This window comes from Pseudorca crassidens, chromosome 13, assembly GCF_039906515.1.
Source record: "Pseudorca crassidens isolate mPseCra1 chromosome 13, mPseCra1.hap1, whole genome shotgun sequence".
Classification (NCBI taxonomy): Eukaryota; Metazoa; Chordata; class Mammalia; order Artiodactyla; family Delphinidae; genus Pseudorca; species Pseudorca crassidens.
In genome coordinates this window covers 72,022,210-72,049,802 of record NC_090308.1, presented here as the reverse complement: position 1 = coordinate 72,049,802, position 27,593 = coordinate 72,022,210, and the positions used below count along the sequence as shown (strand labels likewise).

At 39.2% G+C, this 27,593-nt stretch overlaps 1 long non-coding RNA gene across 1 annotated transcript in view; it reads right to left on the bottom strand.

Moving 5' to 3' along the window:
* LOC137205057 (uncharacterized) overlaps positions 1-27,227 on the bottom strand; it is a 32,316-nt gene extending 5,089 nt beyond the window's left edge. Inside the window, exons 1-3 of the long non-coding RNA XR_010933980.1 lie at positions 27,095-27,227; positions 21,527-21,633; positions 8,693-8,781 (exon numbers count right to left, since the gene is read on the bottom strand). This is a non-coding gene — a long non-coding RNA (uncharacterized lncRNA). The remainder of the gene's footprint in view (positions 1-8,692; positions 8,782-21,526; positions 21,634-27,094) is intronic.
* Between the last annotated feature and the right edge of the window lie 366 nt (positions 27,228-27,593).

The window sequence follows — 27,593 nt, the reverse complement described above, 5'->3', positions numbered from 1 at the left end:
CAGGCTCAGCAGCCATGGCTTATGGGCCTAGCTGCTCCACAGCAAAAACATGCACTTTGGACCAATTTTTGATCAAGCATTTTCCATCACTAAGATGACTGCATGAAGTTTGGCCAGTTGTGCTGACCCTTGAATCTCGTCCTTGATCTAGGCTGACTTGGTTAGGTGGTGGATAGCAGCAGCTTGCTAGAAGGCTCCATCACATGTTATGGTGACCTTATCACGGATAAAGTAAAGTTCATCCTGAGTAATCACACACACACGCACACACACACACTCTCCAGGTGGCCAGCAGATCTCCCCCCTCTTTCCCCTTTGGAAACCATAAATTTGTTTTCTATGTCTGTGAGTCTGTTTCTGTTTTGTAAATAAGTTAATTTGCATCATTTTTTAAGATTCCACATATAAGTGATATCATATGGTGTTTGTCTTTCTCTGACATACTTCACTTAGTATGATAATCTCCAGGTCCATCCATGTTGCTGCAAATAGCATTATTTCATTCTTTTTAATGGCTCAGTGATATTCCATTGTATATATGTACCACATCTTCATTATCCATTCATCTGTCGATGGACATTTAGGTTGCTTCCATATCTTGGCTATTGTAAATAGAGCTGCTATGAACATTTGGGTGCAGGTATCCTTTCGAATTAAACTTTTCTCTGGATATATGCCCAGGAGCAGGATTGCAGGATCATATGGTAACTCTATTTTTAGTTTTTTAAGGAACCTCCATACTGTTCTCCATAGTGGCTGCACCAATTTACATTCCCACCAACAGTGTAGGAGGGTTCCCTGTTCTCCACACCCTCTCCAGCATTTATTATTTGTAGACTTTTTTTTTTTTTTTTTTTTGCGGTACGCGGGCCTCTCACTGTTGTGGCCTCTCCCGTCGCGGAGCACAGGCTCCGGACACGCAGGCTCAGTGGTCATGGCTCACGGGCCCAGCCGCTTCGCGGCATGCGGGATCTTCCCAGACCGGGGCACTAACCCGTGTCCCCTGCATCGGCAGGCAGACTCTCAACCACTGCGCCACCAGGGAAGCCCTATTCGTAGACTTTTTGATGACGGCCATTCTAACTGGTGTGAGGTGATACCTCATCTTGGTTTTGACTTACATTTCCCTAATAATTAGCGATACTGAGCGTCTTTTCATGTGCCTCTTGGCCAACTGTATGTCTTCTTTGGAGAGATATATATTTGGTCTTCTGCCCATTTTTCAGTTGGGTTGTTTGTTGTTTTGATATTGAGCTGTATGAGCTGTTTGCATATTTTGGAAATTAATCCCTTGTCGGTCGCATTGTTTGCAAATATTTTCTCCCATTCTGTGGGTTGTTTTGTTTATGGTTTCCTTTGCTGTGCAAAAACTTTTAAGCTTAATTAGGTCCCATTTGTTTATTTTTGTTTTTGTTTCCATTACTTTACGAGATGGGTCCAAAAATATGTTGCTGCAATTTATGTCTAAGAATGTCCTGCCTATTTTTTCCTCTAGAAGTTTTATAGAATCCGGTCTTACATTTAGGTCTATAATCCATTTTGAGTTTATTCTGAATATGCTGTTAGAGAATGTTCTAATTTCATTCTGTTACATGTAGCTGTCCAGTTTTCCCAGCACCACTTATTGAAGAGACTATCTTTTATCCGTTGTATATTTTTGCTTCCTTCGTCATAGATTGACCATAAGTGCATGGGTTTATTTCTGGGCTTTCTATCCTGTTCCATTGATCTAGGTGTTTATTTTTGTACCAGTACCATACTGTTTTGATGACTGTAGTTTTGTAGTATTGTCTGCAGTCAGGGAGCATGATTCCTCCATCTCTGTTCTTCTTTCTCAAGACGGTTTGGCTACTCAGGGTCTTTTGTGTTTCCATACAAACTAAAAATTTTTTGTTCCAGTTCTGTGAAAAATACCACTGATAATTTGATAGGGATTGCATTGAATCTGTAGATTGCCTTAGGTAGTATGGTCATTTTAACAATATTGATTCTTCCAATCCAAGATCACAGTACATCTTTCCATCTGCTTATGTCATTATCAGTGTCTTTCATCAGTGTCTTATAATTTTCATAGTACAGGTTTTCTGCCTCCTTAGGTAGGTTTATTCCTACCTAAGGAGGCAAATGTATTGGGATCCCCAGCTGTAATTGTTTAAATGTACTGGGATCCCCAGCTGTAATTGTAACTTGGGCACCAGTATTGATTAAGGCCAATGGGTGCATCTTAGCTGATGTTAAAATTAATTTAGAACCAGTGTTGTAGAGGCACAAAAGCCAATCAGTGCTCTGTTGGATAAATTATTTTAGTATATTCTGGATTCACAATTGGGTCAAATTGCTGAACTCTGTTTCATTTCTGATTCCTTGCCCTACAGCAAAGTCCCCCATACCTCTACTTGGTGGTTACTGGATATACTCTGGAGGGTTCTACTGTACTCTGCTCATATTTATAAGTTTCTTCCTACAGAGAGTCCCAACTCAGTACTGTCAGGGTTAGAGGCCCCTCCATGGTGATTACTGCTTTAATGGGTTGAGAGACACTGGTCTGAAGTCAGTTTTGAAATAACTCTTTGGCCTGTTGATAAATCTCTGCACTCAACAGAACCCATAGTCTTCGTTGGTCCATTTTGCAGTTATCCAACAGAGTAATGGCATCCTTGGCCCTTAAAACAAATTTTTTTAAGTATAGTTGACATGCAATATTGTATTAGTTTCAGGTATACAGCGTGGTGGTTTGACATTTATATACATGACACACTTCTTATTGGTTTGCCCAGATGTGAGGCAACAAATGAATAGGGAGGAGTGGGGCTTGAAAGTTTCAGAGAACAAACATCAAAAATGGAGTCAGACTCTTATTGTTTTGCTCCAGGAAGATCTGTCTGGCAGTGATGTAGTGAGAGACAGGAGATACATGGCTGTTTCAATAGTTAAGGTAAGATGGTACTTTATATTGGTTTTTATCTCACAAATCAAAAAGAAAAAGTTTCCCTGATCAAGTCGAAAGATGGTGCCACTATTTAGTGTGCCAGTTCTTAGGGCCAGCTGGTTTTGACCTTTGAATGAATGAATGAATGGAGGAGACTGGCTCTAACAGCCAGGGTACTTCACACTCTGTCCTTTCTTCATCTTTTCTATCCTTCGATTTGTGTTCTAATGAGAAATGAATTCACCAGAGAGACTGCCTGAGCAAATCTGCAATCTTAATAATTTAATACTGGCTAATCAAGTTAAGTGTTGGGTGGTATTATGTTCTAATAGTCCTGAGAGTAAGTTGGTCACATATAGGTAGAGAGTTTTAAATTAGCTTTTTACTGTTAACTGCAGAGACATTTTGTGTTACTTAAGAAAGTGCTTTGGCACCAAGTGCTATATTAACATTAAATTATTTTGTCCTCTTAATGGGAGGGTGTAGTAGGGATTATTTCATAGATGAGGAAACCGAGGCACTTTGGAAGTTAAATAACCTGCCCATTGTTCACATAGCTGGTAAGCGGTAGAGCTAAGATTTGGAAGCGGGGATCCTAGAATTTGAATCTGGCTCTGAAGTCCACTTCTTAACCACTGTGCTATATTGCTTCTCTTCTCACACATACCACGATAACCACAATGCTATATTCTTAGGGAAGTTAAGACTATATATAACAGGTTTCTCTTTAACAAGTATGGTATTTGGGGTTATGGATAAGTCACCAAATAATTTAATTTCAGTTTCAAAGTCCTTAGGTTTTCATTTTTTGATGTTAAAGTATAAACACAAAATCACTACATTTCAATGGTATTTAATGTATGTGAAGAAATGGTAAATATAAGGCCCCGGATAAGATATTGTATATGGAAGAGAGCAATGTGAGAATTCCATTTGCAAATCTGAAATGGAAAAAAAAAATCACAATAGCTTAAAAAACCAGCACTTTCTTTAAGACAAATAGTATCACTATTTTACTTTCAATATCTAGATGGGTTCATAGACTTCCTTTGTGGCTTTAAATCAGTTTTATGCGATTGGCTGCATCCATTCTGGGGAAATGTTTTTCCACAAAGTGAAACTTAGTTTTGAAAATCAGTATAATAAGACCAATGTAGAGAAATCAGACAGTTCAAGCCTTCTCTTCAATGTTTGGACCTTAATTATCTGATGTGACGTCTGTGTTTATCACTTGAATCAGAGTGCTTGTAAAATTCTCCCTGTTAGAGCTAAGAATAATTTATCCTGTCTTTTCAGCTTAATCTTGGCTGGACAGTTGCCCTCTGGGTGGAGAAACTGAGAACAAGTGCTCCTGGCCTTCTTGTGTATCTTCCAGGGTGTTAATCCCACTGTTCTCAGCAAGGCCCAGCTTCACGGATTCCTCTGCTGTCTATGTAAACCCTCCCTGACGTGCGCTGTGATAAGGATATTTTTCAAGCCATCTGCATCTTCGTGTACAAACCAGCTTACTTTAACTGACTCTGTTGGTCGCATCAGCAAAATAACCTCTCCGTGCAAAGAAACAACTTTTTCAATTAAATTGACATTTAGAAAAAATACAAAATGCATTTTTACGTTGCCTCTTCTTCCCCTACACTTGACTGTTTTGCTTGCGCAGGTTGCCACAGTGTTAGCCAGATGATCTTTAATAAAAGATATAGCAACATAAATAAAAAGCAAAGAACCATTAAATCAGATTTTTCCATATGTCTCACCTACCCCCTGGAGGGAGGTAAGTTGCTTTTTCCTTGGGAAGGCCTCACTCAATCCTCTGACTTTGTGTTAGGAAAAAATGGCATTTAACTAAACACAGTCAGCAATGTTGACGCTTAGGATGTTTGACGATTTGTTACTATCCTTTGTTTTGCTTGAGAAACTCAATATGCAGCCAACATTTTGCCAAGAGAAATGAGTGCAGAGAGTTGATGGTACATGACTGGATGGAATTAGTTTGGGCCCATCTTCAAACTGAATCGAGTTCGAAGCTGGGCTGAGGCTTAACTCAAGAGGACTTGCCTAATGGCAATGGCTTCTTGGAGGCCCTGACCGGCTCCAAAGGTTCTGGCAGTACCATAGTCCGCAGGGTAGATCGAGTGCATTAATTTGGATTAGGCTTAGTTGTGAATGGCGGAAAACTCAGTAGAAGTAAATTTACTTCTTTCTCTTACAAGTTCGTAGATTTGAAGTCCAGAGGTGATATGGCAGCCCTGCTCCATGAAATCCTCAGGAACTCAGGATGCTCCTAGCTCATTGCTCTGTCCCTGGTAGGCAGCCCTGATCCTTTTGGTCTAAGTTGGCTTGAGTCTGGGATCCTTTAGGATGAGCCCTTGGGAGTCTTCCTTCATCCAGTAGCTAGTGGACCAGTCTTGAGAAAACAGCACATTTGCCAGGATGATTTTGTGCTTGTTTTTGTTTTGTCAGCAGAGAGGATAAGGTCAGCCTCTCTCTATTTTTAATTTTGTTTCTGACTGTTACCTCTGTACTTTGCTTATTGAAAAGCAGCATTTGTATTAATTGCAAATGTGGTGAAAGTTCTAAGTTTTTTTTTGGGAGGCGGATATGATGTTTCTTTTTCCCCCTGTAGCTAAAGTGAATCATCTAACTGTCGTTCAAATTAGTGAGGTTTTCAGTTCAGGAAATATTTATTCAACACTAAGGGTCAAGGACTATGCTAGAGGATATGGGAATAAAACATGAACAAGACAGGACTGATGCATTCTCATAGTGGAAATGAGGCAAGCATACAGATAACTCGAATACAAAGCAAAATGTAAATATAAAAGCTACACAGTGTTGTGCAAAACCAAAGGAGAAGTAACTTTTACTGGATGACTCAGAGAGGGCTTCATGGAGTCAACGTCATTAGATCAGGGCTTTGGAGGACTAGAGGCAACAGTTGGTCACCATTCCTATCCTCCTCCTGGATAGTACAGCCCATCTCCCATTTTAGAGGCTGAAAGTACTAGATGCTTGTATTTCTTGCCTTCTTTGAAGCTAGAGAATGAACATGGATGATTCCTTTTAATTAGCACCTTAGCAGAGGTTTGCTAAGTGCATGCTGGAAAAGCTTTTCCTTCCCTTAAAAAACTCCTTTAAGGAACTCCTTTCTTCCTCTCTGTTGACATAGGAAGGAATGCCTGGAGCAGTGGCAACTATCTTGTGACTATAAGGAAACAAGCCTCAAGACAATGGCCAACATGCTAAAGACAGCAAAGTAGAATGAAAGAAAGCACATGGCTCTTTCTCAGAACTTCTTGCTATGTAAGATAATAAATGTCTGTATTGTTTAAAGCAGTTAGTTGAGTATTCTGCTACCAGAAGCTATAAGCATCTTAACTGAGAGAGTGGGATTTTCCCCAGTCAGTTTGGGGTAGGGTGAAGTGGTGCTGGAGAGAGAATATTCTAGTCAACAGAAACAGTGTGAACAAAAGTGTGGAAAGGAAAAACCCAGGTTTTAGCAGGGAAATAGCAAGTGGTTTGTTTGGAGCCAAGAGAAGAGAGGGTGGCGAGTAATGGGAGGTAACTGGTAAGATCGTTTAGGACAAAAGCATGGAAGGCTTTGTAGGCATATTTAAGAGTTTAGAACTTATTCAAAAGAAACAGTGAGCAGTTGAAGGTTTTTGCGTAGGGAGAACTGTAATCAAAACTATGCTTTTTTGGAAGAATATCACACAACACACACGCACACACATACTTTCTCATGGTTACACTTTTTTCCTTTTGAATTTTCTCCATCCTGTCATCAAGAACATGTCACTTACAAAGACAAAAAGAGGGACAGATTTTTATGCCTTTTATACCACTGCTGGTTAACTTTGCATAACTCCTTAACAATTATAATTGCATAAGGTAGTTTCCCTTTAATTAACTGACTCTCATTTAGGCATCTTTAAAATGAAAAGATGTGATTTTTATGGACATTTGCAGATGAGAAGAACTCTTATCAGAGATGCTCATTCTATTTTAATGTGCAATTATTTTGTAGTTTTACCAGGAGTTGAAGCAATTTAATCAACATCAGTTCCTTTACCCTCATACCACTACTTACCCTTTAGGTTTTTTCCTGAAATGAATTTTTTTTTAAAAGACTGAAGATGATGCATTATAATATTTAAACAAGTACAAAATATGTAATTGGCTTATGTTAAGTGAACCAAATAAATCTGACTTCATGATTTGGCAGTAAAATGTTATATCATAGCTCTAAATTATTATTTAGATAATATGTTCTTCAGGAAACAAGCATATTATTCATTAGGAGTTTCAGTTTATTTCAGAAAGTGAAGGCAGATTATGTCAGAGTAAACAGAGCAATTACTCTTCCTCAGTAAAAACTGAGCAAACCTCAACTTGGCTTTGGACTTCTAGAAAGACAATAGCAATCCAGTAGACGTTACTCTTGTTCTGAACAAAACTTTTTAGAATTTTGCCAGACGATTTAAAGCATAATTCTGTTTTCATAAATTCTGAAAATACCGCATGTAAGGCACAAAGTATTTGATAAATGAGGGCAAAATAATAAACTTGGCCCACTAAAAAATATTATATCAGACAAAACTAGCTGTTGCTGTTTGGTTTGTCATCAAGAATTATTCTCTTATTTTGTAACATAATTTGTTTGTTACACATTGTTTGGGACCATTGTAACAAACCTCCAACTGTATGGGAGAATTTCTAGAAAAAAAATTAAAGTCATGCTAGAAGTCTGTTATACTAGTGTGAGTTGATTTAAAAATATTTTAAATGTTTAAAATTTAGAATTAAAAAAACATTTTTGACTTAACTTTAATAATTAGTTCTGAAAATTAAAAAACCCATCTCTTTATAAGAAAGATGCGTAGCTGTGTTTCAGATCAATGCTTCTCAAACTGTAGTGTGCACGTGAATCATCTAGAGGGCAGTTGTCTGGGGTGGAGCCTGAGATTCTGTATCACGAACAACCTCAATGCTGATGCTTCTGGTTCACTGACTACATTTTTAATAACTTGGTTTTAGAGGAACAGAAAAAAGAATTGCCCCTGTTACCAAGCTCCTGTTACCAAACCAGAAAAATGTATTCTGCAAACTATCTGATAGATCAATTTAATCACATGTAAACTGGTCATGAAATGCTGTGATCAGGAAAGGCCATCATTCAATACTCAGCGATTTGCAACTGCAAAAATGCATGAAATTTTAACTTAGTTACATTTTCTAAAATGTTTTTCTTTTGTGCCCTTCATCACTCTATAGCCCTGATGTTCTTCCCCAATGGGTTTAAACTAGTCTAGGCTGCAGACTCCAAACATCAAATACAAGCTCGTATTTTGGATCTGTGTGTGGAAGGAAACTTGGAATCCATCTTTTCCAAGTCTATGAACATATTTAAGTGCAGTCATTTTCATTAAATACTCTTAGCAAGTAATTAATGCTCTGTTTGGAGCTACACGTGAGCTCCTGTCTTGCAAATGCTGGATTTGTGTTCGATATCATTTTGCAGACATTCAGGCTAGTTACTGGTCTTTCATAAACACTCATGAAGTGGGAAAGGAAGGAATTTAGGCAGAACTAATTCCGTAGCTAATAACAGATGAGATATAATTATATAGAGGTTGTGTTTTTTAAAAAAAAAATACTGAACTCTGGGCATTTAGCAGAAAGCTATTTCTGCAAAGCTGATTTTTTCCCCACCCCTTGACTAAAATCATCTTGCACAAGTAAAGGGGAAGGGAAGTAAATATTTACCTCACTGGTTAGGCACAGCCAGGCATGGGTGCAGGGCACGCTGTGTAGGACTCCTTCCCCTGCACAGAACTAACCCCTCCAGGCAGCTCCTGAGGAAAGATGCAAATTAGTTTTTTTTTTTTTGAAAACTGGCAGTTTTCTCTGCCTTACCTGTGGATGTCAGCAAACTAGTCATTAAATATATTTCTGTCAAAGTTCATTTGTCATGTTTCGTCTTTTTTAAAGATCAAGTCTGAGGTCAGCGATGAGCACCACAAATCTTAACTGGAAGTGATACCTAAATTATAAGCTACAAGAATGCCAGACTCTGGTAAGTCAGTTACTGGCCTAAAGATATTTTCATTTCACTTGAAATTCTCAAATTGTTATTGTTTCCTCACTAGCATGTAGATCTCAGTTTCTATAGTAGGAAAAATTCCATTACAAATGAGAAGTAATAAGAAATAAATATCCAAGAAAGAAAGAAGGGAAATGCCATTATACAATAAGCCAAGAGATGTTATGACGGAAGATGTATGGTATCTGATACACAATTGCCTGCTCGTTAAATGCCAGACATTTAGTCATACTTTAGTGTACAGCATTTAAAAACAAATTTTACATTAATCTAAAGTGGGGGGAAAAACAGGATACAGAACCGTAAAAATTTTGTATAACTGATATGATCACTATAAACAAAAGTGCCTAGAAAAATATCTAAAATGCTGTCACTGATGATCTTTGATTGATGGGCTCATGGGTATCACTTGCTTTTCTTTTTTTTATTGAAATACGGTAAGTCCCCTAATACAAACCTTCAAGTTTCAGGCTTTCAAAGATGCGAATGTGCATTTGCATGTCCAATCACGTAAGTTCGCTCCCGTGTCTGGCGTGCATTGTCACGTGCATGCATCCTCTACAAGTGGCTGTGCTTTTGCGTACTTTACTGTACAGTACTGTATAGGGTACGGCAGTACAGTATCTTTATTTCAAGCCCAGGATGTCCAAAAGCAAGCGTCAAAGCAGCGGTGACGTAGCTGGTACTGCAAAGTTGGTACCAGCTTACAAACAAATTGGACTTACGAACATACTCTTGGAACGGAACTTGTTCCTGTTATAGTTGACTTACAATGTTGTGTTAGTTTCTGGAATACAGCAAAGTGATTCAGTCATCTATTTGTCTATCTATTCTTTTTCAGATACTTTTCCATTATAGGTTATTACAAGGTACTGAGTATAGTTCCCTGTGCTCTGCAGTAGGACCTTGTTGTTTATTTTGTTTATAGTAGTGTCCTTTGGTAAGCATAAGTTTGTTTTCTAGTGCACAGCATTTTTAACCCCAGCTACCACCCTTCTTCCTCCCCACATCAAAGCGATTTAACCTAAGCTGAGCATTCAATGAGTACCTACTCTGTAGCAGGCATTATCCAAAACAGCATCTCACCCACGCTAACCCTCCATTGTGGCATCTGCTCTGGAACAGAGCCCTGCACCTCCCCGTCCCCTTCCTAGTCTATGGCTTTGTATCATGGGAAGTCCCAAGCAAGCTTTTGGTAACCAGTGCTATACAGACATGAACAGATGGCGCCAGCCAGAGAACCTCATCACCGACATCCATTAAGATGCTCTCTTGGTCCTGACTAGGCTTCATAACAAGTATTCTCAGACTGCCAGAGGGGGAATGGAACCTAGCCAGGCGCTCCATTACACCTGTGCAGCCTGCTAAGATGAAGAACTGAGGGTAACATTTTGATTTGTTAAAAATACTTCCCTTTATAAAATTGCCTCAGGATAAAAGTACAAACCTTAAACCATTAATTATTAGGCATAAAACAACAGTGATAATTAAGATAGCATCAAAACCTCCTAGAGGAAGCCAGAGTAAACAAAAGGCAATTAGAGACGGTATTGAAATTGTGAGTATGTTTCGTCACAAGTTTTCACTTCTTTTATTAAGAAGATATGGGGGCTTGCCCTAGATTTAATTTTACATCAATTTATTCAGTGTTTACGGTGTTGGCCAAAAGATCAAGATTGTATTGAGGATGATACCGACCTATTCTCTGTCCACTGGGTTTCTGAGCTTTTAATACCACCAATAACAGCCCATATTATGGTTCCTACCTGGGCAACCCTAAAGCATTTAGAGGTGCAATCCAAGAGATGCTGTGTAAAACCAAAGTGATGGCTTGGGACTATTATTAGCCTTATTTTGAGAAGGAGTAACTGACTCCAAAGGTTTAAGAATCATGCTCTCGGGCTTCCCTGGTGGCGCAGTGGTTGAGAATCTGCCTGCCAATGCAGGGGACACAGGTTCGAGCCCTGGTCTGGGAAGATCCCACATGCCGCGAAGCAACTAGGCCCGTGAGCCACAACTACTGAGCCTGCGCGTCTGGAGCCCGTGCTCCGCAACAAGAGAGGCCCCGATAGTGAGAGGCCCGCGCACTGTGATGAAGAGTGGTCCCCGCTTGCCGCCAACTAGAGAAAGCCCTCGTACAGAAACGAAGACCCAACACAGCCAAAAATAAATAAATAAATTAAAAAAAAAAAAAGAATCATGCTCCCTTGGCAGCAGTGGGCAAGAGAACCTTCACTGATCTGATACCAGAACTGCAACAGGCTTCAGACACTGGAGCTCCTCCAGGAAAGACGTTTCTTTCTGCTTTTCTGAGCAGGTCTGATTTAGCCACATTTTGGTGTAGAATGCTATCTGTTAAAGAAGTTCCAAATAACACTAGGAGAATCTGCTTGACGGTGTATTCTGTGTACGTGTGTGCAAGGACGTCTGTGCACGTGAGTGTGTTTCCACCCGTAACTCTCCTGCTCTGAACCACCAGGCAGCGCTGGTGCAGTGACATTTCCTGCCTGTATAGTTCCCTCTTGTGCTTCCAGACTTTATCAACACTTTTCTTTATCTTGGATTACTTCTCCGGAGTCACTTAAAAAGAACTGGAAAATTATAGGATTATTTTAACATTAACAAAGTGGCATTTTCTCATGAAAGCAAACAAGAGCAAATCTTTTCATTTTCTTTGGCTGTCAGTTACAAGATGAGGTGGAATGGAGTAATAGAAATTAGCTTAATGGAAAAACAATGTATCTGTTAGAGCAGCTTTGCAGTTAGAAGATATCAAGTACAAATTTTAGTGTGTTTATAGATATACACATACATTTATTTATTGCAAATAAATAAGATGCCAACACATGAGGAACAGGAGACTTAATACAGTTGCAAACTCCTCTATATCACTACTGTTAATTTATAATAAAGGAGGAAAACACCTGGGAGGAAAACATCTGGCAGGCTGGATAATATTTCTGAAGACTAGTTTTACGTAGAGTGAAATCTTATATGGTGTATTCTTCTTTATGTTCCAGTGTTTTTGCAAAATAGTAAAATAATACAGATTGAATGCAGTTTTTTTTTTTTTCTAGGAAGAATAATTGTGCATTTTTCTGTTACTGCTTAGCATTGGGAAAATTGTACCTCCTGGGGATAAAGTGTTAATAACAATGGTAAATGTCTACATTTAGTAAAAGGGGTTCATTTACATTGCATAAAACTCCTTATTTGGATGAAGCTTTTACATAGGGTAGTTGTTTCTGAATAATTGGTTTCTTCCCTGGTGTTTAAGTAGCTCTTCATTGGATCCTCCTAACACTTCCAAAAGTGAGTTGAACTCACTGTGACACTTACTGTTTAAAATACACATATTTCAAAGAAGTGAAAACTGAGCTAGCCTGTTCTAGGAGGCTCAAACATTTAATAATATATTTTTGGAAAAAATTGTTGTTTCCTAGTTGAAAGCCATAGCAATTTATACTACAAACACGTTTTAAAAATTATTTTCTAATTATGTTCAATAAACAAATGTACCTCTTCAAGAAATCAGTATTAAAAAATAACCATTGTATATCATTTCCCCCAATATTTAGAGTATATTTGTTTCTCTTTTCTAAAAGTTAATCTAATTTATATTTCCTTTTAAAATAATTGTTTTGGAAAATTGCCAAAATTGAAGTATTTGTTTAGATAAAGTGTGTACTAGGTGAGTACATGAAGTCAGTGGGTAGCTTATTTATATTACTTAATTCCACACTGATTATTCATAATACTTATGCATCTAACGTCATTTTCCTGGACCATCATAACATTTCCCTGTGTGGAAGAGGTGAAAAAATATTTATTACTACTCCAAAGATGAAAGAAACTTCCAAGTAATGCATGGTTACATTTTTTTCCTGGCAGTGGCAAATGAATATTGGTTTAACTGTTTTATTTGAAGCTTTCATGAATAGCATGAGAAATATTTGATCGTCTCTAAAGAAAATGCATCTTATCAAACCCACATAATTAAAGCAGGAGACCCAATGTTTCCATATCTCCCACCTACTAGCTCCAGGGACAGATTCTCCTACGTTTATTTTCATTTAGATGACAAAGGGCGTGCATTTCAGTGTGAATTTTGGAAAGGGAGATCTCAGAAATTGTGTGCTGACTTCAACTACTGCAGCATTCCATTTGTATTTTGAGTATTGCAGAATCTTGGATCATGTGAACAGGGAACCAAATTTGGAGAAGCAGTCACAGTGCGATGAAGAACTTGGACTATGGCATCAAAGAGGACTAGGTTCGGGCTTCCCTGGTGGCGCAGTGGGTGGGAGTCCACCTGCCGATGTAGGGGACACGGGTTCGTGCCCCGGTCCGGGAAGATCCCACATGCCGCAGAGCGGCTGGGCCCGTGAGCCATGGCTGCTGAGCCTGCGCGTCCAGAGCCTGTGCTCTGCAACGGGAGAGGCCACAACAGTGAGAGGCCCGCGTACCGCAAAAAAAAAAAAAAAAAAAAAAAAAGAGGACTAGGTTCAAATCTTGGTCTCTCTCGCTTCCTATTGAACATAAGCAAGTGGCTTTTGTGAGTCCTGATTTTCTCGTTTATAAAGGTGGTCTTATAGTGGTATTTACCTCAAAGTGTCAACACAGTCATATGAAACAGTTCATGTAAAATGCTTGGCACACGAAAGTAGACAATAAGTGGTATATGTTGTTGTATCAGTTTCCTCCCCCGCCGACCTGACATGCTCAGTGATGACTTAGATCATACACTTACATTTCATCTAATTAGAAAATTATGCAGTTTTCTTCAGTTGTGATCACTGAAAAATTTAAGAGTACTAATACCTTTATGTAATACATTTATTACATCATACAATAGTTTACTTGTGCTCAGTTTAACTGATTTCTGTGTAGTTTGATAAAGAGGGTCGAGCTATCTCATGATCCTCATTTTTCAGTGGGGAAACCGAAGCAAAGAAAAATTAAGTGAATTGAGTAGAGTTACACAATCCATAGCAAAATAGGAAGTTGAGTATTTATATTAAAATTCCAGGGGCTTCCCTGGTGGTGCAGTGGTTAAGAGTCCACCTGCCGATGCAGGGGACATGGGTTCATGCCCCGGTCCGGGAAGGTCCCACATGCCTCAGAGGGGCTAGGCCCGTGAGCCATGGCCGCTGAGCCTGCACGTCCGTAGCCTGTGCTCCGCAACGGGAGAGGCCACAACAGTGAGAGGCCCGCGTACCGCAAAAAAAAAAAAAAAAATTCCAAAGATTTAGAACTTTTATTTGAACAGAAGAAAGCAAATTTACATCATAAATTACATAATTGTACATTATATGTGTAATTGATTCTATAAAGATATTTATTTATTTTTTATAAAGATATTTAACACATCGATTTCGAAAGCACAGAGTTTTCCTTTGCAGTTGAGTTTTCATGCTAATAGTGGAAAAGGTTTTCATACACTTTAACTGTGTTTGAATTTATTTCTAGAATACTGGCAGGAAAAAAAAAAAAACACTTACTTTTGAATGATGGAAAAGTCTTCCAAAATATGGCAAAGGAAAAAAATCTTTTCTCATGGCACTTAATGCCAAGTTAATGCTTAGTTTACCTTCTGATACACGTTTGGTGTTTCTTGAGGGCTTTGACACTGCTGTAGTCATCATGCATATTCTTATATAGACATCACATCTTTCATATTTTGTATAAAATTCTATTCTCTGGCCATATATAGTCATTTTGCTATTCACAATTTTTTTACATACAATTTCTCACTTTTGATTTCACCAAGATGCACATTTATTTGCCATTTTAGTAAAAAATGTCCTGCAAGACAAAGTATTCTTGCTGATAATAAGTACCTGACAGATTAAAACAATAATATGGTGGCCCAATTCCCTAGTCTATTATTCAAAGATCTTTTCACCTAATTAACCAACCACCATCTGCAGACCTGTGAGAAGAATTTCTCTAATTTTATTCCATCTTCCTTTGAGATAGAGAGATGAATGCCTGCTGATCTCACCATTTTAAAGAGTTCAGTGATTTTACCATAAGAGAATTCATAAATCCAGCCAACTTGATTAGTCTGTTTACCCCATAGCTCTAGGTCTCCTATATTCACATATGCCATTTCAGTCTACCATGGAGTAGAAAGATCTCGCAAAAGAAAAACTTTTACATTATTTAAACAGTGTAATATCCACGAAATAAACAGTATACTCTTCTCGGTTCACCAAGCAGGTACTTCTTTGCCCTCTCTGGGTCCCTGGTGAACTGCAACTCATTAAACGCAGATGCATTTGGACATCAGAACCCCTCTCTAATAAGGAAAGGGGTCACCTCAAGGAGAAATGCAGAACTGCCGGGCTGATCCACCTCCCACCAGAAACCCGCTTTAATGAGCATGTTCTTGCTTCGCAGGGCAATCCTCATGCTCTCACTTTGCTCTCAGGCAGAACACCTGGGATTCTTCGGCCTTGCCATGTGTGGACTACAGCCCAAAATAGGCCTGCTAAGACTTCCAAGATGGATTGCTAGACTCTGTGAGTCACCTCCGAAACCTGAAGCTCTGTGCTCTGTGATTTCTGTTTGCATCATTAGGAGGAGGAATTTCAGCAAAGCTCACCACAATTACTTGTAGCTAATCTTAGCAGATACAAAAGCAAGTGTTTTCTCTTTCCAATCCATACACATACAAAGGGCAAATAAAACCCAGGGTTGCAGAACCCTTTCACAGCTACCTTCCTCAACAAAATGCTCATCAACAAAAGCTTTTCCGTATAAATAAATACAGTGTTCCACTAAAAATGAGAAATATATTTCCCAACTTGATGTGGTTTTGAACATTTACCATTACATGCAATGCCAGAAAAGAAGGATTAGACCTGGGATATTAAGCATACAGATTTCACACTGGGTCTTCATAACAGGGAGATAGGTCAGGCTCTGGAAGGACCCATGGGTCAGCTGGCATTCTCGTGAGACTAGAGCATGAACCCAATTGGGATCAACAGACTACAGAGAACTAGAGTTACCATGCAAAGGCTGTGCTTTACCAAAGTGAACTCCAGTACCCACATCCTGTGTTTTCCCCATATTTTACGACTGAAGAGACATATTAATGCTAGAGGGCTTTGTTTTGGTATATGTACCAATAGCAAAGTGAGAGGTAGAACCTGGAAGTAACTTGGAAACAGAAAAAGAATGATGTAAGTTAATGGCTTAATAAATATGGATTCAATGATCATTCACATCTAGGTTGCCTCTTATTTAAAGAAGAAGCATATATATTGTTATGTAACTTAATACCTCAAACAGATTTAAAGGTCATAGCAGGTTGGACTGTTTGGGTATACATGTACTCCGGCAAGCAAGAAAAAAGGTAAAGTGAAAGAAAGAAGAATGGGGGGAGAAAAAAGGATGGGAAGTACCAAGTAGGAAAGGAAGAGCAGAGAAAGGAGAGGCACGGAAATGGTGATTTTTGGTGCCACAGACTGTCTATTCCAGGTCCAAAAGATACACAAAGGAAAATGTCTGAATAAATTAAGCCATCACCTCTCAATTACTTAGGACATAGGGAGAAAGGGAGAAAGGGAGAACATGGTGAAGGAAATGAAGATAAAAATTTAAAAAGCTAATTTCAGCTGGTGGTTTCAATTTGCCCTAATGATCTAAGCACATTTTTCAGCGCTTAAAGTGTTTATGTCAGGTTCATGGAATTACAATCTTTAATGCCTCACATTCACGTCCAGATGATAAATGATGACCTACATTTCCAACACCCCCTTAGCCAATGTTCTCAAATCACTTTAGCAATATTTGCCCTCACAAACTTTAAGGGTACCAAGCATTGGTTTGTAGAAAGGAGAAAACAGACTCAAATAAATAAATGAAATCAGTTGTTGTTCAAGATTACATTGTGAAGGCTGGGGCTGAGTGAAAATACAGATCAACTCATTCTGTTCACACATGCTATCTTATATCCTTCTTACTTTCTACCAAAGTTATTGGTTCCCAGACTGGGCAAAGCTGTAATTTTAGAAACTTCTAAAGAGTACAGGAATTCTTTTAGACCAAATGTGACTCACAATACAAACACATGAGCAATTGTTTGGTTCTGTAAGTTCCAAGACAGTGCAGGTTTGGTCAGAAATGTAATTACCTTAAGGGCAGACAGTCTAAATAATAACTGGAAGAGGAGGTGTTTTTATAGAACTTAGTCTTCTGACCTCTTTCAGGAGAGAACATTTTCTTAAAGTTTGAAAGGGTACAAGGAGCAGGACATTGATTGGTTCTGACTTCTCTGAGGGAACTGGCAGGAGACTGGTGTCTGGAATCAGCTGGCCAACAGGGGTTTGTGAGAGCCAGTTGTTCAATTTTCAGGAATTTTGTGAACCAGTTTTTAATTAGAGCTATTAATAAAAATTATATTAAATAAGCTTTCAATTAAATAAGTGATAGTAAAAAGATAGGTAATACATACTCAGAATTCATCACTTCCTAATTATTTTATTATATTTTACTAGTATCTGTACTGTTGAGGTTATTTATATCTATCGCATCTGTATGCTAGGAATGCTATAAATAGCATGCTTCTGTGCATCTCTTTCTGATTTCACTTTCAATAACTTCATGTTGGTAACCTGAAGTAGCCAATGGTGAGAGTATCGACACAAGGGAAACCGGCAAGCAGCAGGGCTAATGATCTGTTGTTTTGTTGATTGTCTAGATCAGGGTTCAGAAAACTAGGGCCTGCCCATCACGTATCTTTATAAATAAAGTTTTATTGGAATACAGCATTGCCCATTCACTTATGTATTGTCTATGGCTACTTTCACACTACAATGGAAGAGCTGAATTATTTTGAAAGTGACAGTGTGGCTTACAAAGTGTAAAATATTTAGTATCGGGTCCATGATATAAGTTGGCCTAGCCCTCATCTAGACTTAAAAAAGTGATGAGGAAAATGTTAATAATGCAAATTAAACTAAAAGCATGTTGTTGTTTGCAATTGTTACATTGTGAATAGCACAAAAAACTGAGGGAAGAATCTTCCAGTATTGGAAAACTATTATCTGATTCAGCAAAATAACCACTCACGTTCTTGGTAAGTGAGTGAAATTCCAACATAAATATGCTAAACTAAGACAAATTTTAGTGTAATGAATATAATCTGTATGGGACTGAGAAACAGTTAACCTAAAACAATAAATAAAACAGCAAGTTATTTTACCAGCAAAATAGGTTTACTCGGGAGCAGCAAACAATTGCAATTTGGGATGTACAAATATGGCAATCCACATGCAAGTCCAGCAAAACAAAGGAGAGGAAACTCTTCTATAGAAGAGAAGGGGAAGTTGGGAGGGGCTGTTATAAACAAAAAGTCCACTGAAGGAAACTGGAAGTTTGAAGTACAGTGGTTTTTCATTGGCTGAGCTGTTGACAGGCAAGGAGAAAAAAAATCTTTCTTCCTCCTTCTGGTGGTAGTAAAGTAGTGTCACTTCCTGCCAGAGATGCAAAGTACGTCTCTTTCTGTTGAGATCTGTAGTGGTGTTGAGTGGTATATTCATGACAGCTCCCCCTTCTGGCCTCCCATCTCCATGTTAGTGAGATTTTCCTTTATTAATTTTCACATTTCTCCCTTTTGATCAAGACCTTTCTCTGAAAGCACTGCTGATCAAGAGTCTGTTTGTTTGTTTTAACTAGCACTCAGTGGCTTTTTATCTCTCAATGCCAGGAAGGACCTTTCCTGGGTGTCATGTCCCCCATCACAGGGAAAGTACACAGACAGGAAACCTATTGTTGTCCCATTAGAGTAATAAGGAAGGGTAGGAGGGATCTGTCTCAGACATCTTTCTAAAGTCTGTATCTTATTCATCTAAGGGTTCCAAGGATGGTTCAACATAATGTAAATCAATCAGTGTAATACACCACATCAACAAAAGACAAAAACCACATGATCATCTTAATAGATGCAGAAAAAGCATTTTATAAAATTCCACATCCATTCATGATAAAACCTCTTACCAAAATGGGTAGAGAGGGAACATATATCAACATAATAAAAGCTATTTATGACAAACCCACAACCATCATAATACTCAATGGCAAAATGCTGAAAGCCTTCCCACTAAAATCTGGAACAAGAGAGAAATGCCCATTCTCACCACTTTTATTCAACATAGTATTGGAAGTCCTGGCCACAGCAATCAGACAAGAAATAAAAGGTATCCAAATTGGAAGGGAAGATGTAAAATTGTCATTATATGCAGATGATACGATACTATATATAGAAAACCTTAAAAGCTCCACACAAAAATTAGTCAAACTGATAAATGAATTCAGCGAGGTAGCAGGAAACAAGATTAATATACAGAAATTGATGGCATTTCTTTACACTAACAATGAAATATCAGAAAGGGAATGTAAAAAAAAAAAATCCCTCTTAAAATCACATCAAAAAAAAAATACTTAGGAATAAACCTGACCAAGGAGGTGAAAGACTTATATGCTGAGAACTATAAAACATTAATAAAGGAAACTGAAGATGATTCAAAGAAATGGAAAGATATCCCATGCTCTTGAAGAGTACTGTTAAAATGGCCATACTACCCAAAGCAATCTACAGGTTTAATGTGATTCCTATCAAATTACCCATGCCATTTTTCACAGAACTAGAACAAATAATCCTAAAATTTATATGGAACCATAAAAGACCCAGAATTGCCAAAGCAATCCTGAGAAGAAAGAATAAAGCAGGAGATATAAGCCTCCCAGACTTCAGACTATACTACAAAGCTACAGTAATCAAAACAGCATAGCACAAAAAGAGACATATGGATCAATGGAACAGAATAGAGAGCCTGGGGAAAAACCCACACACCTACTGTCAATTTATCTTCAACAAAGAAGGCAAGAATATACAATGGAGAAAAGAGTCTCTTCAGCAAGTGGTGTTGGGAAAGCTAGACAGCCACATGTAAATCAATGAAGTTAATTCCTCACATCCTACACAAATATAAACTCAAAATGGCTTAAAGACTTAAACGTAAGACATGACACCATATAACTCTTAGAAGAGAACATAGGCAAAACATTATCTGACATAAATTGTACTAATGTTTTCTTTGGTCAGTCTCCCAAGGCAAAAGACATAAAAGCAAAAATAAACAAACGGGACCTAATGAAACTTACAAACTTTTGTACAGCAAAGGAAACCATAAACAAAACGAAAGACAACCTATGGATTGGGAGAAAATATTCGCAAATGATGTGACCAACAAGGGCTTAATTTCCAAAATACACAAACAGCTCATACAACTCAACAACAAAAAAAACAAACAACCCAATCGAAAAATTGGCAGAAGACCTAAATAGACATTTCTCCAAAGAAGACATACAGATGGCCAACAGGCACATGAAAAGATGCTCAACATCGCTAATTATTAGAGAAATCCAAATCAAAACCACAATGAGGTACCACCTCATACCAGTCGGAATGGTCATCATCAAAAAGTCTACAAACAACAAATGCTAGAGAGGGTGTGGAGAACAGGGAACCCTCCTACACTGTTGGTGGGAATGCAAATTGGTGGAGCCACTATGGAAAACAGTATGGCGGTTCCTCAAAAAACTAAAAACAGAGTTACCACATGATCCTGCAATTTCACTCCTGGGCATATATCCACAGAAAACTTTAATTTGAAATGATACCCACACCCCAATGTTCACTGCAGCACTATTTACAATAGCCAAGGCAAGGAAGCAACCTAAATGTCCATCGACAGATGAATGGATAAAGAAGATGTGGTATATTTATACAATGGAATATTACTCAGCCATAAAAAGAATAAAATAATGCCATTTGCACCAACATGGATGGACCTAGAGATTATCGTATTCAGTGAAAGAGAAAGATAAATACCATATGATATCACTTGTATGTAGAATCTAAAATATGACACAAATGAACATAACTATGAAACAGAAACAGAATCACAGATATAGAGAACAGACTTGTGGTTATCAAGGGTTGGGGGGAGAATGGGGTAGGGACTGATTGGGAGCTTGGGGTTAGCAAATGCAAACTACTATATATGGAATGGATTAATAACAAAATCCTACTGTATAGCACAGGGAACTATATTCAATATCCTGTGATAAACCACAATGAAAAGAACATAAAAAAAGAATGTATATATGTACCTGAGTCACTTTGCTGTACAGCAGAAAATAACAACTTTGTATATCAACTATACTTCAATAAGATACAATTTAAAAGTAAAGTCTGTATCTTAGAATAGTGAATATAGCGAGGACACACTAAAAACTGAAGGAATTAAAGAAATGCTTTGGGAAGATGCATTGTAGGAATAAACATGAAGTAATTAAACAGTATTGTTACCTCAAAAGAAACGGTTTGGAAGTAAATGTTTTCTCAGTATTATATAGCCTATAGGTTGCAAAGTCAGAGACTATGAGTTCAGATAAGAATCCAGAAGGTTGGTTAGCAGTACCTGATAGGGGCCTTTCCAGCGAGGTTGAAGAGAGCCCTTCTGGAGGTGTCTTTTCCAATAGATGGAATATTCAGGTTGTAAGATGTGATGCTTAAGGTCTTCATTTCCTGAGAGCACAATGTGAAAAGATTACTCTAACCATTGTTATTTTTAGCAGAAGCAATTAGACCTGTGCAATATCGAAGTATATCTTCTTTTGTCAACGGTGGGTCAAAAGAAGCAGAAGCCAATTGCATTGGATGTCTTATGATTATCTCAAAGGGTGAGAGTTTATAAGCTCCAAAAGGAGTGGATCTGAGAGTTAGAAGGACCAATGTCAATGCTTTTCGCCAGGGTATTTGGAATTTTGCCAAGTGGGTCTTTTTTTTAAATTTATTTAAGTATAGTTGATTCACAAAGTAGTGTTAGTTTTAGGTGTATACCAAATTTATTCAGTTCATATATATATATATCTTTTTCAGATTATTTTTCCTTATAGGTTATTACAAAATATTGAGTATGGGACTCCCCTGGTGACACAATGGTTAAGAATCCGCCTGCAAATGCAGGGGATGCAGCTTCGAGCCCTGGTCTGCGAAGATCCCACATGCTACAGAGCAACTAAGCCCATGTGCCACGACTACTGAGCCTGCGCTCTAGTGCCCGCAAGCCACAACTACTGAAACCCGTGTGCCTAGAGCCCGTGCTCCACAACGAGAAGCCACTGCAATGAGAAGCCCGTGCACCACAACAAAGAGTAGCCCCCACTCGCCACAACTAGAGAAAGCCACCCACAGCAACGAAGAACCAATGCAGCCAAAAAAAAAAAAATTTGAGTATAGTTCCATGAGCTAGTATTAGAGAAATGTAAATCAATTGGGCCTTAATACTGGCCTTAGTTCATTTGACTAACCCTAAGGATTAAGGATGTAGCACAGTGAAAGTGTTGTAAAACTGGCCCAAAGCACAGATTTGTCATAATACCTGGCCAGTACAATGGGTTCCTTAATCATTTTGAAGTTCAAGAGGAGTTCCCCAGGTAGGAATAATATTTTCTAACATAAGTTTAGCCACAGAAGAAGCAGTAGCCTGTCTATAAGGGAAAGCTTTGATCCAGTGAGAATACATACCATGAGTAAAACATATTTATATTTATATCCATGAGATGGGGGCACCTGTATGAAATCCATCTGCCAACCTTGAATGGCCCATTCAGCATTTCAAAATACCCAGGAGCAGTGCAGCCAGGTTTCCCCGGACTGTATTCTGGACAGGGGGACAAGCAAGGGAGGCACTCTTTGTGTCTTTATTAGTATTTCCCAACCAGATTGGTTCATGAATACTATCATTTTGTCAGTGGCCTAATGGTTCAATGCATGTACAATTGCAAGAAGCACGAATCTTAGAATTCCTGGTGGGACCAGTTTGTTATTTAACCTGAACCGGAGTTCTTTTTATCAAACCAACGATTATTAGATCTCCAATATTGTTTTTCCTTTTCTGGGATCAAATGTTGGGCATTTCTCATCAATTTTTCTAGATTGTTATTTTGGGGAGCAGCCCTTTGGACCATAACAGAAATTTGGCCGTTAATTCCTTTGAGAGCAGCATTTTGGGCACAAGTATCCGCAAGGTGGTTTCTTTTAGCCTCTAGGGAGTCAAGCCTGCCACGCCCAGGGATCTCAATAATAGCCAAGGCTTCTGGGTAGAGTATGGCATCTAATGGATTTTGGATATAAGAGCCATTTAAAATTTCTTCCCCATTAGAGGTAGGAAACCTCGTTGTTTCCATAGCCTCCCAAAGTTGTGGGCTGCTCCAAAGGCATACTGACTATTGCTATAAATGTTTGTCATTTTGCCCTTGGCTAAACTTTAAGCCCAAGTAAGAATGTATAATGCAGAGTGAAGTAAGTCAGAGACAGAAAAACAGATACTGTATGCTAACACATGTATATGGAATCTAAAAAAAAAAAAAAGGTTCTGAGGAACCTAGGGGCAGGACAGGTATAGAGACGCAGACATAGAGGATGCACTTGCAGACGCGGGGAGGGGGAGGGGTGGTATGGGACGAGGTGAGAGAGTGGCATGGACATATATACACTACCAAATGTAAAATAGATAGCTAGTGGGAAGCAGCCACATAGCACAGGGAGATCAGCTCGGTGCTTTGTGACCACCTAGAGGGGTGGGATAGGGAGGGTGGGAGGGAGACGCTGGAGGGAGGAGATATGGGGATGTGTGTCTATGTATAGCTGATTCGCTTTGTTGTAGAGCAGAGGCTAACACACCATTGTGGAGAGGTTATGCTACAATAAGAATGTTAAAAAAAAAAAAAAAAGATTGTATAATGAAGCGAGTTGGGCCAAAGTAGCCATTGGTAAAGGTGCTGCCTCAGTGATATCAAAAGGAGTTGCAACAGCTTCCAGCACTCTATTTACCATTTTCTCCCGTTAAATAAGAATCATCTGTAAACCACGAAAAATCTGCATTGGTTAGAGGAATCTCCTGTAGATTATTACCAGGTGTCAGACTATAATACCCTTATGGGTCAATGATGGTCCCCATGTTTGCAGGTGAGTACTCCAAGGGCATTCCCTTCCTTCTCACATATAAAGGGGAAAAGGGAAGCTGACAGTTAGACTGTCCAAGGGCAGGTGGTCTCAATAAGCTTTTCTTTAAGCCTTCAGAAGCTGTGTCATCTTGACCTCCCCAACTAATGGGGTCAGGTTTGCTGGGTTTCAATAAAGCATAGAGGGGCTGAGCCATAAGAGAGAAATTTGGACTCCAATTTCAACAGTAACCAGCTAGCCTGAGAAAACCTTGTAATTGGTTCTTAGTTTAGGTTTGTAGAAGTTCAGGGTGCCATGAAGGTTCTCAGGATCCAGATGTAGCCACCGTTCTGAGATCAGGTGCTCTAAATATCGAACCTGAGTTTGAGCAGACTGCAGCTTTTCTTTGGAGACTTTATGTCCCTTTTGACCTTAAGTCAAAGTTTTAGTAAGTGGATGCTGTCTTCCTGTGAGCAGATTCAAGAAGGAGAGCATCTATATGTTGTGAATCATCTATATACTGTAACTAAGTAGAACCCACAGAAAACTTTATACCAGCTTTCAAGGTTTGTGAAAAGTAAAACGGACTTTCTGTGAAATCCTGGGGCATTCTTCTCCAGGTGTAATGTCATCTTTCCCAAGGCAAAAAGATACTGACTTGCCTTACCAGCTAGAATACTAAAGAATGCACTACATCAATCAATTACAGTGAAAATGTGCTCCCAGTGGGAATGGATGTCAGTAGGAGCAACAGGGCGTCGAGGGATAATGGCGTTGTGTATTGCTCAGGGGTCCTGGACAGACCTCCATTCTTGGCCCTTGGGTTTTCTCACAGGTAAAACAGGAGTATTACAGGGATTACTGCAAAGGATGATGATGCCCTGAGCCTTGAAATCTTCTGTTATGGGCTTTATTCTTTGAAGGGCTTCTTTACTTATAGGGTATTGTCTAATTCTGGGGAGAGATTCTGAGATCTATTTGAATCTTTTGTGCACTGTGAATTTTTCCATTATTAGAGATTTTGCCCGTAAGGGTGGTGATGGTAGCTGATTCAATAGGGAAAAATGATCAGTGTTTCCAGAACCAGCTCCTGTACTGTCAAAGGCAGAGAAAAAGATGTTAATTAATTAACATCTCTTGGTTAATTCTCTTGGTTGGCTAATTTGATGGTTTCTGTCAAATTCTAGAATTATTTCCCCCTTTGGGAAGAAAGAAATCCTGGCATGATACTTTTCCAAGAAGTCTAAACCTAATAAATGGATAGGGGCAGAGGAGCTAAGGAGAATGGGTGTGCATCTCTCAAGGGGCCTAAACAAAAGGGAATCGGTTCAGAGAGAGGAACCTCTTGAGGTTCATTGCAGACACCCCCTATTTGAACTGTTTTAGTACTACGAGGCAGGGGCTGCTTCACAGCAGTGGGGTTGAGCACCAAGTGGTGTGGCTCCAGTGTCCGTTAGGACAGAGAGAGATTCATTCCACATCTGGAGAGTTGTTTCCTCTGAGCTAAGGAGGAGCACTGGGAAACGCGACTGGAGTTGCTCAGAAGTCTGTCACTGAGAAATGGGAGGACATTGGAAAGGCCGGTTAGAAAGCTGAAGATACCTGAAACATTTACATTTGTAACAACCATTTTTCCAATGTCCTGGCTCTTTGCAATAATAGCAGAAACTGGAAGGTTTTGCTTCTGTTTAGGGAACTTCATTTGCCAGAGGTGAAGACAAAGAATTTTAGCAGTCTTTTTGGCGACTCTTCCAGGGTTTGAGTATGCTGATTTGCCAAATTAACTAAATCTGGAGTGAACATACTTTCCTATTCCATCCTGGTCCTTTCAACTAAAAGAGAAAGGTCCTGATTAAGCCCATTAATAAACATGGAGTTAAAGCCTAACCCAGTGGACTTAAACATCTGAAGACAGACAGGATTTTCTTTAAAAATAATCTGAAGTCAACTACAATAGTCACGGACAGCGTCATCGGATTTTTGTGCGCAAGCCTGAATTTTGTTCCCATCAACAGGCTTAGGAAAGGCTGCTGTAATTGCTCAATGGGGGTTTTCAGTGAGTGCTGCAGCCTCTTGACAAGTTAGGGGTTTGCCTTTCTAATCCCTTCCAGTATGTTCCCATTGGGCTAGTTTCATCCAGTGTTTGGCTTGACCCTCACCAGCAAGCATGTGGACTAACTCATATAAACCTGAGAAACCATGTTGGTAGGTTTGAATAACTATGTGAAATTCTTCAGCAGACATATGGTGGGGAGGTCCTCGGTTACTTCAGGGAACTCTTTAACTGCAGCTCACAGTTTGGCCTTAGTTCAGGGGACCTAAGTACTTGGGGGTTTATATGGCTCCTCAGAAGATTTAACACTAAAGGGGCAGTTTCTGCTAGGTTCAGAGAAGGAGGAAAATGGCACTAGAGGTGGAGCCTGAGACGGAGGAAAGCGGGGGACAAACGTGAGCCTTTGGAAGGCATTTTGTCTTTCTTTAACAGCTCACCTCAATTAATTTAATTATCGTATTCTGCACAGAGGCAATTTTTTAGACTCCTGATAATGGTTGGAAGCCTCAAAATACCAATCAAAATAAACATCCAATTGAGTTTGGCTATTTCAGAGCCGTGACGGTGTAACAGATTTTAAGAAAGGTAAGTTTGGAGAGTCCAGAAGTGCCCCATAATGGCCATCGATGTTACTTTTGGTTAAGTCATAAATCAAATAAACACGAGGAGGCACCACGGTTTTTAAACTAAAATTGGCTGGGGCCTGGGAGGGGGGTGTGTGACCTCAAAACATTTAGATAACTGGGATCCAATTTTTCAGAGGTTTTTCCCTAGAGCAAAGAATAATTTTTAATAGCCGGCAGGTCAAATACCAGCACAGTTACAGTAGGAACTGCCTGATTTCAAAAGAAACGGAAGTGTGAGTACTCACAGCCCAAACAACGCCTTAACAAATAAAGGACAAAGGCTTTAAACAGATCCTCAATAAAGGCTGAAGAGCTTCAAAATGCAAAAAGAGTGGAGCTTGGATCCAGCAAAAACACTTACCCTCAGATTTCAGGGTCAGCAAGAAAGCAGGAGTTCCGTGGGCTCCAAGGTAGCGACACCTGTTTGCTCACCAGCCTCGGAGTTGTCAGCGTTCTTCTCTGGATCTCTGTGGGACCTCCATGTAGCGTTAACTTAAAACAACAGAACAGCAAATTATTTACCAACAAAACGCGTTTATTTAGGAGCAGCACAAAATGTAACTTGGGACACGCAACTACGGCAAACCACATGCAAATCTGGTGAAGCGCAGGAGGGGAAACTCTTATAGAGAAGGGGAAGTTGGGTGGGGCTGTCATAAACAAAAAGTCCATTGGAGGAAAGTGAAAGCTCAAAGTATAGTGGCTTTTCATTGGCTGAGTTGTGACAGTCTCTCATTGGCTGGGCTGTTGTCAGGCAGGAGAAAAATCTTTCTTCCTCCTTCTGGTGGTAGTAAAGTAGTATCACTCCCTGCCAGAGAGGCAAAGTATCTCTCTTCCTGTTGGGATCTGTATTGACGTGA